At 35.6% G+C, this 15355-nt stretch overlaps 1 long non-coding RNA gene across 3 annotated transcripts in view; it reads left to right on the top strand.

The window, feature by feature from the left end:
• Window positions 1-15355, top strand: part of LOC103879615 — a 175729-nt gene that overhangs the window by 112269 nt on the left and 48105 nt on the right. The gene's annotated exons all lie outside the window — the stretch shown is intronic.

Raw genomic sequence — 15355 nt, 5'->3', positions numbered from 1 at the left:
CAGAACTGTTTCTCTCTTTTATTTGTAAGAATCAAGGAACCAGAAACCACAATTTGGGGGCAGAGAAGATTAATGGAAATGTTGTTTCTAAAAAAAATTAAGTGTTTTATTCCCCAGTACCTTTCCAGTGGGACTGCTGTTTCAGTCACATGATCTGGGTGGATGGGTCAGTGCTTAATCTTTGCTTTACCGAGGAGGGTCCTGAGGAGGCTGGAAGACACTGGCTGAGGTCACAAGGCCAGTCCTTCCCAGGAGCTGGGATTGCCTACTCTGAAGTTCCTCCCTCCCCTGCCTGGACTGTGTCTGACGCCCACGCAGACCATCTTTCAGGGCTTAATTGCACCAGTCCACATAGTGAGGCTGATACAGGCTGTCTGGTGACAGGAGGCTGTCTGGCGTGTGGATTTCCTCTCATTCAGAAGATAGCACTGTCAAAATATGATCTTACATCTGCAAAGTGGTCCCTGCTTTTGGAGCAATGGGTGCTCTCTAAAGAAACACCCCAGGGATGGGTGTTCTTCCCTGCCCCTTTTAATCCCTCCACACTAATAGAAAGCTTTTAATAGCATCAAAAAGGCATCTTCTGTCTGGGGTCTCCAGTGCTGCTCAGGGATCATCTCATAAGGAACGAAGTATGGTGGGCAACTGCAGGGGGCCCTGGTTCTGCTTGACAGAAGGGCCACCCTGGCTTGTCTGCACATCTAAGATTACTTGAATAATCTTGCAGATGAGAAGCAATTGGATCAGTGTTTTCCTGGAGAGAAAAATAGACACTGAACACTGAAAGAAAAACTGAGCCCTGGAGAAGGTAGCCAGTATCTCTCCCTTCATTGAGATTTCATTGCCATTCTCACGGCAACTCATCCCTTAAATAAGCATCAGCTGAATTCCTACTTTGTGTTGGGTATTGAGCTAGGCTTGGAGATACAGAGATAAACATTTCCTGAAATAGAACAAGAAGAACCAGAGTGCTAAGGCAAGGCTACATCTGTCGAGAATAGGTTGAACCAGGGAAAGCAAAACAAAGTCCAAGTCCAAAGGGCACAAGGAAGGCCAAGAGCAGAGTTCAGGCACTTATTGGGGTTGGAGCTGAGGTGTCTGAGGTTTACCTGTCTTGAGTCAGATCAGTAAATACACATTTGCATTGAAACATCAACTGGTATCTTCACTATGGTCAACTTGATAGTACTCACTTCTATCTTTTTAAAACTTTTGTTTTTTATTTTTTTTAAATTATAGATTCAGGGGGCACATGTGTTGGTTTGTTGCGTGGATATATTGCATAATGGCAAGGTTTGGGCTCCTAGTGTACCCATCACCCAAATAGTGAACATTGTACCCAATAAGCAATTTTTCAACCCTCGCCTCCTTCTACCTTCTCCTCTTTTGGAGTCCCCAGTGTCTATTATTTCTATCTTTTTGTCCATATATACTCATTGTTTAGTTCCCACTTATAAGTAAGAACATGTGCTATTTTATTTTCTGCTTCTGAATTGTTTCACTTAGAATAATTACTTCCAGCTCCTTTCATGTTGCTGCAAAAGACATGATTTCATTCTTTTTTTTAATGCTGCATAGTATTCCATGGTATGTATATATGTATATATATGTGAATATATATGTGAATATATATACCATATTTTCTTTATCCAATCATCCATTGATGTACACTTAATTTGTTTTATGACTTTGCCATTGTGAATAATGCTGCAATAAACACATGAGCGCAGGTGTCTTTTTTATGTAACAATTCCTTTTCCTCTGGCTAGATGTGGAATTGCTGGGACAAATGGTTTGTATGTTCATTGAAGCACTATTCACAATAGCAAAGACATAGAATCAGCCTAAATGTTCACCAATAACAGATTGGATAAAGAAAATGTGGTATGTATACACCATGGAATACTACATGGCCATAAAAAAGAACAAGATCTTGTACTTTGCAGCAACATGAATGGAGCTAGAGGTCATTATCCCAAGCTAACTAATGCAGGAACATAAAACCAAATACTGTATGTTCTTATTTACAAGTGGGAGCTAAATGATGAGAAGACATGGACACATAGAGGGGAACAACACACACTGGGGCCTATTAGAGGGTGGAGGGTGGGAGGAAGGAGGGGATCAAGAAAAATAATGGATGAGTACTAAGCTTAATACCAGGGTTATAAAATAATCTGTCTAACAAACCCCCATGACACTAGTTTACCTATGAAACAAACCTGCACATGTACCCCTGAACTTAAAACAAAAGTTAAAAAAAAATCTCATTTACTTTTGTTTTTGTTGCATTTGCTTTTGAGGTCTTAGTCATAAATTCTTTGCCTAGGCCAATGTCCAGAACAGTTTTCTCTAGGTTTTCTTGTAGGATTTTTATAGTTTCAGTTTTTTTTTTTTTTTAAAATAGTTTTAAGTCTTTAATCAATCTTGAATTAATTATGGTGGGAAATAGGGATCTAGTTTTGTTTTTCTGCATATGGCTATCCAATTTTCCCAGCACCATTTATTGAAGAGTGTGTCCTTTCCCCATTTTTTGCGGGTCAACTTTGTTGAAGATCAGTTGGTTGTACACATGTGGCTTTATTTCTGGATTGTCTATTCTGTTCCATTGGTCTGTGTGTCTGTTATTGTACCAGTACCATGCTGTTTTGGTTACTGTTGCTTTGTAGTATAGTTTGAAGTCAGGTAATGTGATGCCACGAGCTTTGTTCTTTCTGCTTAGGATCACTTTGGTTGTTCAGGCTCTTTTTTGGTTTCATATAAATTTTAGTATTTTTTTTTTTCTAATTCTGTGAAAAATGATGTCGGTAATTTGATAGAAATTGCACTGAATCTGTACATTGCTTTGGGTAGTATGGTCCATTTTAATGATATTGATTCTTCCAATCCATGAGCATTGGATATTTTTCTATTTGTTTGTGTTATCCATCATTTCTTTCATCAGTGTTTTGTAGTTCTTGTAGAGATCTTTCAACTCCTTGGTTAGATGTACTCCTAGGTATTTGTGTGTGTGTGTGTGTGTGTGTGTGGGAGGGGGCTATTGTAAATGGGACTGAGTTCTTAATTTGTTTTTCAGCTTGAACATTATTCATGTATGAATAATGAAATGTTACAGATGTTCGCATATTCATTTTGAATCCTGAAACCTTACCAAACTCATTTATCAAGCCTAGGAATCTTTTTGAAGAGTCTTTAGGGTTTTCTGGGTGTAAGATAAGGTCATCAGTGAATAGAGATAATTTAACTTCCTCTTTTCCAATTTAGATACATTTTATTTCTTTCTCTTGCCTGATAGCTCCAGCTAGGATTTCCGGTACTATGTTAACTAGGAGTGGTGAGAGTGGGCATCCTTGTCTATTTCTGGTTCTTAGAAGGAATGCTTTCAACTTTCCCCATTCAGTATGATCTTAGCTGTGTTTTTGCCTCATATGGCTCTTATTATTTCGAATTATATTCTTTTGATGCCTAGTTTGATGAAGGTGTTGGTCATGAAAAGATGTTGGATTATTAAATGCTTTTCTATTGAAATAATCATTTGGTTTTTGTTTTTAATTCTGTTTTTGTGGTGAATCACATTTATTGATTTCCTTATGTTGAACCATCCTTGCATTCCTGGAATAAAACCCACTTGATCATGTGGGAATAAAATCCACAGTACATCATATTATCTTTTTGATATGCTGTTGGATTCAGTTTGCTAGTATTTTGTTGAGGATTTTTGTGTGTGTTCGTCAGGAATATTGGCCCGTAATTTTCTCTTTTTGTGTGTCCTTGCTTGATTTTGGTGTCAGGGCAATACCAGTTTTATAGAATGAGATGGGAAAGAATCCCACCTCCTTCATTTTTTGAAATAGTTTCAGTAAGATTGATATTAGTTCATCTTTGTACATCTGGTCAAATTCAGCTGTGACTTTGTCTGGTCTTGGACTTTTATGGGGGTGTATTTTAAATTACTGATTTAATTTTGTGACTTATTTTTGGTTTGTTCACAATTTCTATTTATTCCTGGATCAATCTTGGGAATTGCATGTTTCCAGGAATTTATCCATTTCCTCTAGGTTTTCTAGTTTGTGCACATAGAGGTTCTCATATTACTGTCTGATGATCTTTATTGTTTCTGTGATTATGTTCTAATACTTACTTTATCATTTCTGATTGTGTTTTTTTTGGATCATTTCTCTTTTTTTCTTGGTGACTCTTAGCTAGCAATCTATCGATTTAGCTTATCCTTTGAAAGAACAATCTTTTTGTTTCATTGATCTTTTGTATCTATTTGGTCTCAATCTCATTTAGTTCTGCTCTGATCTTTGTTATTTATTTTCTTCTGGTGGCTTTGAGTTTGGTTTGTACTTGTTTTTCTAGCTCTATGAAGTGGAATATTAGGCTTTTAGTTTGTGATCTTTCTATCTTTTTGTAGGCATTTAACACTATAAGCTTTCCTCTGAGCACTACTTTTGTTATATCCGAAATGTTTTGGTATATTGTGTCCTTATTTTTATCCAGTTCAAAAAATTTCTTGATTTCTCCCTTAATTTTATTATTTACTCAAAGATTGTTCAGGAGCAAGTTATTTAGTTTCCATGTATTTGCATAGTTTTGAGAGTTCCCCTTGGTATTGATTTTTAATTTTATTTCACTGTGGTCTGAGAAGATATTTGATATGATTTTAATTTTTTTGAATGTATTGAGACTTGCTTTCTGGCCAAGCACATGGTTTATTTGGAGAATGTTTCATGTGTGAATAAGAAAAATGTATATTCTACAGTTGTTGGGTAATGTGCAGTAAATGTCTATTAGGTCCATTTACTCTAGAGTCCAGTTTATACCCAGAGTTTCTTTTTTAAAAAATTTTACTTTTTAAGCTATCTCCTACTGGAAGGAGCATCCAGAGTTTCTTTGTTGATTTTCTGCCTTTATGATCTGTCTTATACTGTCGATGGGGTGTTGAAGTCCCTTACTATTATTGTGTTGCTATCTATCAATTTTCTTAGGTCTAATAGTGTTTGTTTTATGAACCTGGGTGCTCCGATATTGGGTGCATATACATTTAGGGTAGTTTAATGATTTTGCTGAATTGAACCCTTGATCATCATATAATGACCTTCTTTGTTTTTTTTTTCACTGTTGTTGATTTAAAGTCTATTTTATCTGACATAAGTATCTGATACTTGTATAAAAACTCCTGCTTGTGTGTGATCACACAAACTGAAAACACCTTTACTTTGAGTCTGTAGGCATCTTTACCTATTAGATGATACTCTTGTAGGCGACTAATTATTGGGTCTTGTTTTTTAAATTCATTTTACCAGCCTATATCTTTTAAGCGGAGCATTTAGGCCATTTACTTTCAAGTTAATACTGATAAGTTTTCCTCCAGTCATAATTTGTTGATAGCTAATTGCTTTGTAATCTCAGTTGTGTAATTGCTTAATAGGATCTGTGAACTTTGTACTTAAGTTTGCTTTTATGATGGTGCATCTTGCCCTTTTATTTCCATGTTTAGAACGCCTTTGAGCATTTCTTGTAGGACCAGCTAGTTGTGATGAATTCCCTTAATGTTTGCTTGCCTGGAAAGACTTTATTTTTCTTTCATTTATGAAGCTTATTTAGGCAGGATAGAACATTCTTGGCTGGCATTTTTTTTTTTCTTCAAGAATGCTGAAAATAGGCCCCCAATTTCTTCTGTTTATAAGGTTTCTGATGAGAAGTTCACTGTTAGTCTGATGGGGTTTTCTTTATAGGTAGTTTGACACTTCTCTCTAGGTGCTTTTAAAATTTTTTTCTTTCAACTTGAACTTAGATAGTCTGATGACTATGTACCTTGGTGATCTTCTTCTTGTAAAATAGCTCCCAGGTGTTCTCTGCACTTCTTATATTTGGATGTCTACATCTCAAGCAAGATCGTGAGAAAACTGACTGCTGTGACACCACCATCAAAGGATCACACTAGGTCTCTAGCAATGGATCCTAACCAAAATAAAAATTCTGAAGTGACAGAAAAAGAATTCAAAATATGGATTGTAAGAGAGCACAGTTCAATCCAAGAGAGGGTTAAAAAACAACACAAAGAACTCAGATAAGTAATTCCGGATATGAAAGAAGAGAGAGATATCTTTTTTAAAAAAACAACTTCTGGAAATAAAAAATTCACCGAAGGAATTTCAAAATACAGCTGAAAGCTTTAATAATAGACTAGATCAAGCAAAAGAAAGAATTTCAGAGCTTGAAGACCAGTCCTTCAATTTAACCCAGTCAGAAAACAAACAAAGAAAAAAGAATTTTGAAAACTGAACAAAGCCTTTGAGAAATATGGCATTACGTAAAGCAACCAAACCTATGAGTTACAGGCATTCCTGAGGAAAAAAAGTTAAAAATTTGAAAAAAAATTTGAATTTTCACTTCTAATCAAGAACATTTTATTACCAGTTAAAATGTGTTATATGTACTTGATACTACTTAATCTAAACTATTGATTGATTTTTCACCTTGAAAGTTCATCACTTATGAATTGATTTTATGTCAGAGATTTGCTTCAAAGTAACAAAATAGAAGAAACAAATGGCGCATGGATGAGGCAAGACAGGCCAAGAATTGAAAATTGCTTAATTTGGGTGATGGGTACATGAGAATTCATTATTTTATTTTCCCTGCTTAGCCAGATACATGCTTAGTAGTGCTATTCCCTTAAAAATAGATCTCAAGCTTATCTAAGTCAATATGAAAGTTCAAAAATAAACAAACCTAGTTCTAAAATGATCTGGTTTCATGACATTTGAGCAATTTTTAACTATTCCAGGCCTCTGTGTTTTTTGTAGGTGGTTATTAGTTAGTTACAATTGACTGTCTTGAGGACTTCAGGGGAAAAATGTATTGTTCTAGAGAAATGTCTTAATCACCATTGAATTTTGAATTTTATTTCATCTTGCTTTATCTGAAGACAAAATAAATTACGTCCTAAGTATGTAAATGCCATCATCGTATTAGATATTCAATGTTTATTCTTAGAAAACAATGATACTGGAAAACATGATCCAGAAAGAGACAGGAACAGGAATAAAAATGTGAAATGAAACTTTTTTTTTTTTTTTTTTTGAGATGGAGTCTCACTCTGTCACCCAGGCTGGAGTGCAGTGGCAGGATCTCGGCTCACTGCAAGCTCTGCTTCCCGGATTCACGCCATTCTCCTACCTCAGCCTCCTGAGTAGCTGGGACTACAGGCGCCTGCCACCACGCCCAGCTAATTTTTTGTATTTTAGTAGAGACAGGATTTCACCGTGTTAGCCAGGATGGTCTCGATCTCCTGACCTCGTGATCCGCCCACCTCAGCCTCCCAAAGTGCTGGGATTACAGGCATAAGCTACCGCGTGCGGCCTGAAATTAAACTTTAAAGAGAATCCCCAAACCATTAAAAGCTAGAGAGACATTGAAGAGTGATCTGGTGCAGATTTTAATGCACATAATCTATTTAGAAGTAGTTTTTTTTAACCAACTAGACTAAACAGTCCAGGAAAGGCGTGAAAATAGCAGTCACTCAGGAAAACTTTCACAGCTATCAAGGAGATTTACTACGTGAATGCTGGAGAACAGAGCAACTAATTAAGGTGTTGAAAAGAAGATAGTTGAACCAGGAAAATCTTTGCATTGAGTAACCTAAAAGTAGAGCTTAAAGGAGTGAGCTTGACTTCTGACAAAAGATAGTGAATTAAGTATCTGCTTTTATTTGCTCCTTCTCCAAATCCCATCAAATGGCAATAAAGGATTTTTTTTTTTTTAAGATTCACAAGAAAGAAAAGATTGGAAAAGAAGACCAGGAAATACAATGTTGGAAGTGGGAATGCAGATGGGAAAGGTAATCCTAAGCCAGCAGTGAGGAAGCAGAAGTTCATCTCATTTACACAGAAGAATTTATCTAAGGTGAAGGAATGGGCAGTACTAGATTCTTCTGGAAGTGGGACTGAAAAAAGAGATTGAGTAAGGAGGATTGTTTGAAAGTCTAGGAACTATCCAGATCCCATATTGCTCCCCACAATCTGATAAACCACCCAAGGACCAGACATTTTTTGACTCTAAAAAAAGAATATTGTTTAAAAAAAAAAAAAAAAACGGAAACAAAGGGAACTTCAGGTTCGGTTGAGGTTGGAGGTACTGAACAGAAAATGAAGATTTGGATAATATTTACATCCTGGATTCTGAGCCAGCCCTCTTCCTACATTCAGGTCCCAGAATATTGGTCTTCATCCTCCAAAGAAGAGGTTGGGGATTTTTTCCCAAGGGAATATGATTGATTCAACAGGAAATATCTAAAAATATGCTGAAAATTTGCCATTTAAATATCTCAACCAGATCACAATAAAGTAAAGCTCAGAATAGACAGACCTCCCCGACTCTTAGAGGGTATTAGTGCCCCTATTTTAAATAAATATGAACCTTCAACCCAGAAACATCAGATAACAGGAAAGTATCTATAGAGATCAAAACAAGCAGAAACAGGCAACATGGAGAACAAATGTGAGGTTTTAAAAAATATACCACAAATTGTTTGGCATTTCTCAGATCAGAGGGGAGAGTCTAATTCCTCTATCCTTGAATATGGTCTGGTCTTAGAAACTTGCTTCTAAAGAATATATTGTGATGATGCTGGACTGTGTGATCTTTTTAGGCAAGGTTAGAAAAAGTGATGTAGCTCTTACATGATGTTTTCTCTCTCTCTTTCTCTCTCTCATTTTTCTCCATTTACCCTTGGAAACCCAGCCATTATGCTATTAAGTATCCACATGAAAAGATGGCATAAGGTATTCTAATCACAATTCCAGCTGAGATCTTAGCATTAGCCAGTACCAATGATCAGACATGTGAATGAATGAGAATTCCATCCCCAGTTTTTGAGCCACCTAGCTAATGCCAAGTGGAGTAAAGACAAGCTGTCCTCACAGGGTCTTATCAAAGCTACAGTTCATGAGCAAAATAATTACTATTGTTATATTAAACCAATAATTTTTGAAATGGTTTGTTATGCAGTAATAGAAAAACTTGAACACAGATAATATCCAGGGAGAATAAATTTTCACAATTTATAATCAATTCCTCTTCTGGCTGAGATGAAGTAATAGGTACCAGATTTATCATCTTGCCTGAAACAGTTGAAATCTGGACAAAATGTATAAAACAATGGTTATTAAGATACTGAAAGTCAGGCAACAAAATACCTTGATCCCTGAGAAAAGGGAGATAAGTGAGGTTAGCTCTACAGTTGTCACAGATTACTACTTAGAGAAAGTTTCCAGACTGTGTTGTAAAGAGAAGGAATTCAGGCAGAGCCTAGTGGTCTCCTGACACTGGGGAAGCAGAGCTGGAAATTTAAGGAGGCCAAAGAGAGTACAGTTTACAGGTCAAGGTACTAGAGGGAAGAGAGCTAGAGGGGTGGGGGGCAGAGAAGAGAGAGAGAGAGAGAGAGAGAAGACACACAAACTCTAGAGATCTGAGAAGGTATGTTCCCTTAGCTCAGTATTCAGCTGAGTAATGATCAATGCATGCCTATGAGGAAATCACTCAAGGCCAGGGGAAAAAACACACAAAAGGATTATAGTATTATAGTGACTAACCCTCAGAGCTCACAAAAGGCCCTGGAATAGCGACTGTCTCACCAGCCAGAGTGAAACGTCTTACAATTCACAGAACACAACATAGAGTATAAAGACGGGTGTTGCTTTGGTAGAAGTGCAAAAGTAGCCCTAGATTAAATGCTTCTCTGGTCTCATCTGGCAAAACTTAAAGGCACAGCTTGAAAGGAGTACCTGTTTCCAAGTCATGTAACTGCATTGAAGATTGGAGCCCAAAATATTTATAGAAATGCAACAATAGGGCAGAGCGCGGTGGCTCACACCTGGAAATCTAAGGAGGCCAAAGAGAGTACAGTTTACAGGGCAAGGTACTAGAGGGAGGAGAGCTAGAGGGGTAGGGGGCCAAGGTAGGCAGATCACCTGAGGATGGGAGTTCGAGACCAGCCTGACCAGCATGGAGAAATCCCATCCCTACTAAAAATACAAAATTTGCCAGGCATGGCACATGTCTTTAATCCTAGCTATTTGGGAAGCTGAGGCAGGAGAATTGCTTGAACCCGGGAGGCGGAGGTTGCGATGAGCTGAGATCGTGCCATTGCACTCCAGCCTGGGCAACAAGAGTGAAACTCTGTCTCAAAAAAAAAAAAAAGCAACAATATATAGCATCCTAGAAGCTAAAATTCACCATGTGTAGCATGCAATAAAAAATTAGCAGGCATGTAAAAAAGCAGGAAAATATGATGTATAATAAGAAGAAAAATCAATCAACCAAGATTGACAAAGATAATAAAATTAGTAGACTAGGGCACTAAAATAGTTATTACAACTAAATTCTGTATGTTCAAGAATCTGAATGAAAGATTAAATAAGTTAATGGGGAAAGGATTCCCTATTTAATAAATGGTGCTGGGAAAATTGGCTAGCCATAAGTAGAAAGCTGAAACTGGATCCTTTCCTTACTCCTTATACGAAAATTAATTCAAGATGGATTAGAGACTTAAATGTTAGACCTAATACCATAAAAACCCTAGAAGAAAACCTAGGTAATACCATTCAGGACATAGGCATGGGCAAGGACTTCATGTCTAAAACACCAAAAGCAACGGCAACAAAAGCCAAAATTGACAAATGGGATCTAATTAAACTAAAGAGCTTCTGCACAGCAAAAGAAACTACCATCAGAGTGAACAGGCGACCTACAGAATGGGAGAAAATTTTTGCAATCCACTCATCTGACAAAGGGCTAATATCCAGAACCTACAAAGAACTCAAACAAATTTACAAGAAAAAAACAAACAACCCCATCAAAAAGTGGGCAAAGGATATGAACAGACATTTCTCAAAAGAGGACATTCATACAGCCAACAGACACATGAAAAAATGCTCGTCATCACTGGCCATCAGAGAAATGCAAATCAAAACCACAATGAGATACCATCTCACACCAGTTAGAATGGCAATCATTAAAAAGTCAGGAAACAACAGGTGCTGGAGAGGATGTGGAGAACTAGGAACACTTTTACACTGTTGGTGGGATTGTAAACTAGTTCAACCATTATGGAAAACAGTATGGCGATTCCTCAAGGATCTAGAACTAGAAGTACCATATGACCCAGCCATCCCATTACTGGATATATACCCAAAGGATTATAAATCATGCTGCTATAAAGACACATGCACACGTATGTTTATTGCGGCACTATTCACAATAGCAAAGACTTGGAATCAACCCAAATGTCCATCAGTGACAGACTGGATTAAGAAAATGTGGCACATATATACCATGGAATACTATGCAGCCATAAAAAAGGATGAGTTTGTGTCCTTTGTAGGGACATGGATGCAGCTGGAAACCATCATTCTCAGCAAACTATCACAAGAAGAGAAAACCAAACACCGCATGTTCTCACTCATAGGTGGGAACTGAACAATGAGATCACTTGGACTTGGGAAGGGGAACATCACACACCGGGGCCTATGACGGGGAGGGGGGAGGGGTTGCATTGGGAGTTATACCTGATGTAAATGACAAGTTGATGGGTGCAGTACACCAACATGGCACAAGTATACATATGTAACAAACCTGCACGTTATGCACATGTACCCTAGAACTTAAAGTATAATTAAAAAAAAAAAAGAAAGAAAGATGTACCCCCCCCCAAAAAAAAGAAAGATTAAACAAGTTAAACAGAGACTTGAAAGACATTAAAAAAAGACCAAAATTGAATCTCTAGGGATGAAGCCTACAATTTATTGGATAAAAAATACATTGTATGGGATTAGTACGTATTAGAAATTGCTGAAGAAAAGATAAATGAAATTGAAGATATCACAATAGAAACGATCCAAAATGAAACATATAAAGAAAAAAGATGAAAGAATGAATAGACTATCAGTGAGTAGTGGGACAACTTCAAGCAGCCTAGCATGCATTTAATTAAAGACTGAAGGGAAAGGAAGGGCAGAAAAACAATTGAAGAAATAATGGTTATTTTTTTTTTCCCCAAATTTGGCGAAAATTGTAAACTGGAGGTCTAGGAAGCTAAATAAACCCAAGCAGGAAAATCTTAAGAAAACTACTCCAATGAACGTTATAATCATATTGCCTAAAACTATTGATAGAGAGAAAAAAAGTCTTAAAAGTCGTCAGAAAAACAAGACACATTATGTAATGAAGAAAAAAGAGAAGGGTAAGAGCAGGTTTCTTGCCATAAACAACGAAAACTAGTGGCAGTAGAGCACTATGTTTAATGTACTAAAAGAAAAAAAAAAGCCAACTTATAATTCATTACCCGGCAAAACTACCTTTCAAAAATACCTATAAAAACTGAAAGAATTTATCACTATCAGACCTGCACAATAAGGAATGTTAAAGGAAGTCCTTTAAGCAAAAGAAAAGTGGCATTAGATGGAAATCCTGATCTAAACAAAACAAAGAAGAGCACCAGAAAGGGAAAATATATAGGAAGAGAAACAATATTTCTTATTATTAAATATTTAAATCTCTAATAGATAATTGAATTGTTTAAAGCAAAAATAATAACAATGTATTATAGACTCACAGTATTTGTAGAATTAAAATGTATGACAAGAGCATAAAAACAGGGAAATAAGTAATGAAAGTATAGGCTTGTGAGATTCTTAAACTGTATGTGAAGTGGTGTAATACCACTTGAAGGCAGATAGAAATAATAAAAGTGTGTATTTTTAACCTCTAAACCAGTCATTAATTTAAATAATAAATAAGTTTGGCTAATTAGGAAAAAAAGATATAAAATGGAAAAACAAAAACAAAAAATTCCTTCCAAGGAAAGCAGAAAAAGAGAAAAAGGGGAGCAAAGATTAGAAATAAAAAAGACAACCCACAGCTGTCCCATGTTTAAACACAACCATATGGAAATATATGTGTGTGTATATATATATAAATGTATGTTTATAAAATATGTTTATGTATGTGTCTAAACCCAACCACATAAAAATTTCATTAAATGTAAATTTTTTAAACACCTCAATTAGAAGGCAGACATTGTCAGACTGGATAAAAAAGCAAGACCCTAAAATCAATGGCAACACAAAAATGTCCACCTTTACTACTTCTATTCAACATTGTAATGGAGGTTCTAGTCAGGACAATTAGGCAAGAAAAAAAAATAAAATATACCTAAATTGAAAAGGAGGAAGTAAAAGCTATTTCTATTTCAGATGACATAATCTAGTACATAAATAATTGTAAAGAACCTCCCCAAACCCATTTGATCCCACACCTGAGTCCAGCAGAATTGCAAGATACCACATTAATATATAAAACTCAATTATATTTCTATACCCTAGCAAAGAAGAATCCAAAAATGAAATTATAGAAACAATTTCATGTATATGTAAATCTTATGGAAATACACAGTTGCTCAAAAATAATTGAATATTTAGGAATAAATTTAACAAAAAGTAAAAAACTTTTATTCTGAAAACTGTAAAGCATGGTTGGAAAAAATTAAGGAACACCTGATTAAATGGAAAAGTATCCCATGTTCATGGAGTGGAAGACAATATTGTCATAATAGCAATACTTGCCAAAGTTATCTACAGATTCAATGCAATTTTGTAGAAATTTTACCTGATTTTCTTTTGCAAAAATTGACAAGCTGATCCCAAAATTCATATGGAAATGAGGGAATCCAAATAGCCAAAACAATCTAGGACACATACTTTCTGATTTCAAAACTTACTATAAAGCTACAATAATCAAGACAGTGTAGTATTGTTGTGAGGCTGGAAATATAGCTCAATGGGATAAAATTGAGAATCCAGAAGTAAACTTTTAGATTTGTGATTAACTGATTTTTCAACAAGGGTTTCAAGACCATTTAAAGGGGAAAGAATAGTCTTTCCAACAAATGGTGCTAGAATAACTAGATATCCACACATAGAAGGAAGAAGTTGGACCCACTTCATGCCACAAACAACTCAAAATGGATCAAGGACCTAAATGTATGAGTAAAACTGTAAAACTTTTAGAAGAAAACGTTGGTGTAAATATTCATGACTTTGGATTAAGCAATGATTTCTTAGCTGTGACACCAAATGCAGTGAAAGAAAATGAAAGCTAAGTTGCATTTAATCAAAATAAAAAAGTGTTGCACTGCAAAGAACATCATCAAGAAAGTAGAAAGAACTCACAGAATGAGAGAAAATATCTGCAAATTATGTATCTAATAAGGGATATGTCTCCAGACCATATAAAGAGCTCTTATAAATTATCAATAAAAAGACAACCTAATTAAAAATGGGCAAAGAATTTGAATAACTATTTCTCCAAAGATATACAAATGGCCAGTAAACAGATGAAAAGATGCTAAATATCATTAGCCATCAGAGAAATAAAAATCAAAAGTGGAATGAGATACCAATTCGTATCCACAAGGGTAGCTATAATAAAAAAGATAAACAACAACAAGCATTGCCAAGAATATGGAAGATTTGGAATCCTCATATGTTGCTGGTGGCAATGCAAAATGGTGCAGTTGCTATGGAAAACAGTTTAATAGCTTCTCAAAAAGTTAAACATAGAGTTAGTGTATAACCCAGCAATTCCACTCCTAGGCATCTACATAAGAGAAATGAAAACATACATCCACACAAAAACACACCCCAATGTTTATAGCAATATTTTTATAATAGCCAGAAAGTAGAAACAACCCAAATGTCTATCAACTAACAAATGGATAAACAAAATATATATCCATATATATCCATACAATGGAACATTATTTAGCCTTAAAAAGGAATAAAGTGCTGATGCGTGCTACAACATGGATGAAACTTTAAAACATTATGTGAAGGAAAAAAAGCCAGACACATATTGTACAATACCATTTATGTGAAACATCCAGAATAGACAAATCCATAGAGACAGAAAGTATGTTAGTGGCTGCCTAGATCAGTTGCTAGAGAGGGAATGGAGAGTGACTACTAATACCTATGGGGTTTCTTTTTTCTTTTGGGGGTAGCAAAAATGTTCTAAAATTAGAGTGTAGAGATGCTTGCTCAACTTTGTAAATATACTGAAAACCACTGAATTTGTATACTTTAAATGGATGAATTTTATGGTGTGGAAATTATATCTCATAAAGGTGTTAAAATAAATGAATAAGCAAAAAGTGAAGTGAAATACACTATAATCTTGTCTCCCAAAGATGATCAAATATTTTGCAAATATTTATTGGAACTTTTTTGCATTTATCATAATGTATATATATTTTATGATTGTTATTTTTAAACAGGCTTATTCTACAGAT

This window comes from Papio anubis, chromosome 19 (genome assembly GCF_008728515.1).
Source record: "Papio anubis isolate 15944 chromosome 19, Panubis1.0, whole genome shotgun sequence".
Classification (NCBI taxonomy): Eukaryota; Metazoa; Chordata; class Mammalia; order Primates; family Cercopithecidae; genus Papio; species Papio anubis.
The sequence above is the reverse complement of the archived record's forward strand: the minus strand, read 5'-3'. Positions and strand labels throughout refer to the sequence as shown.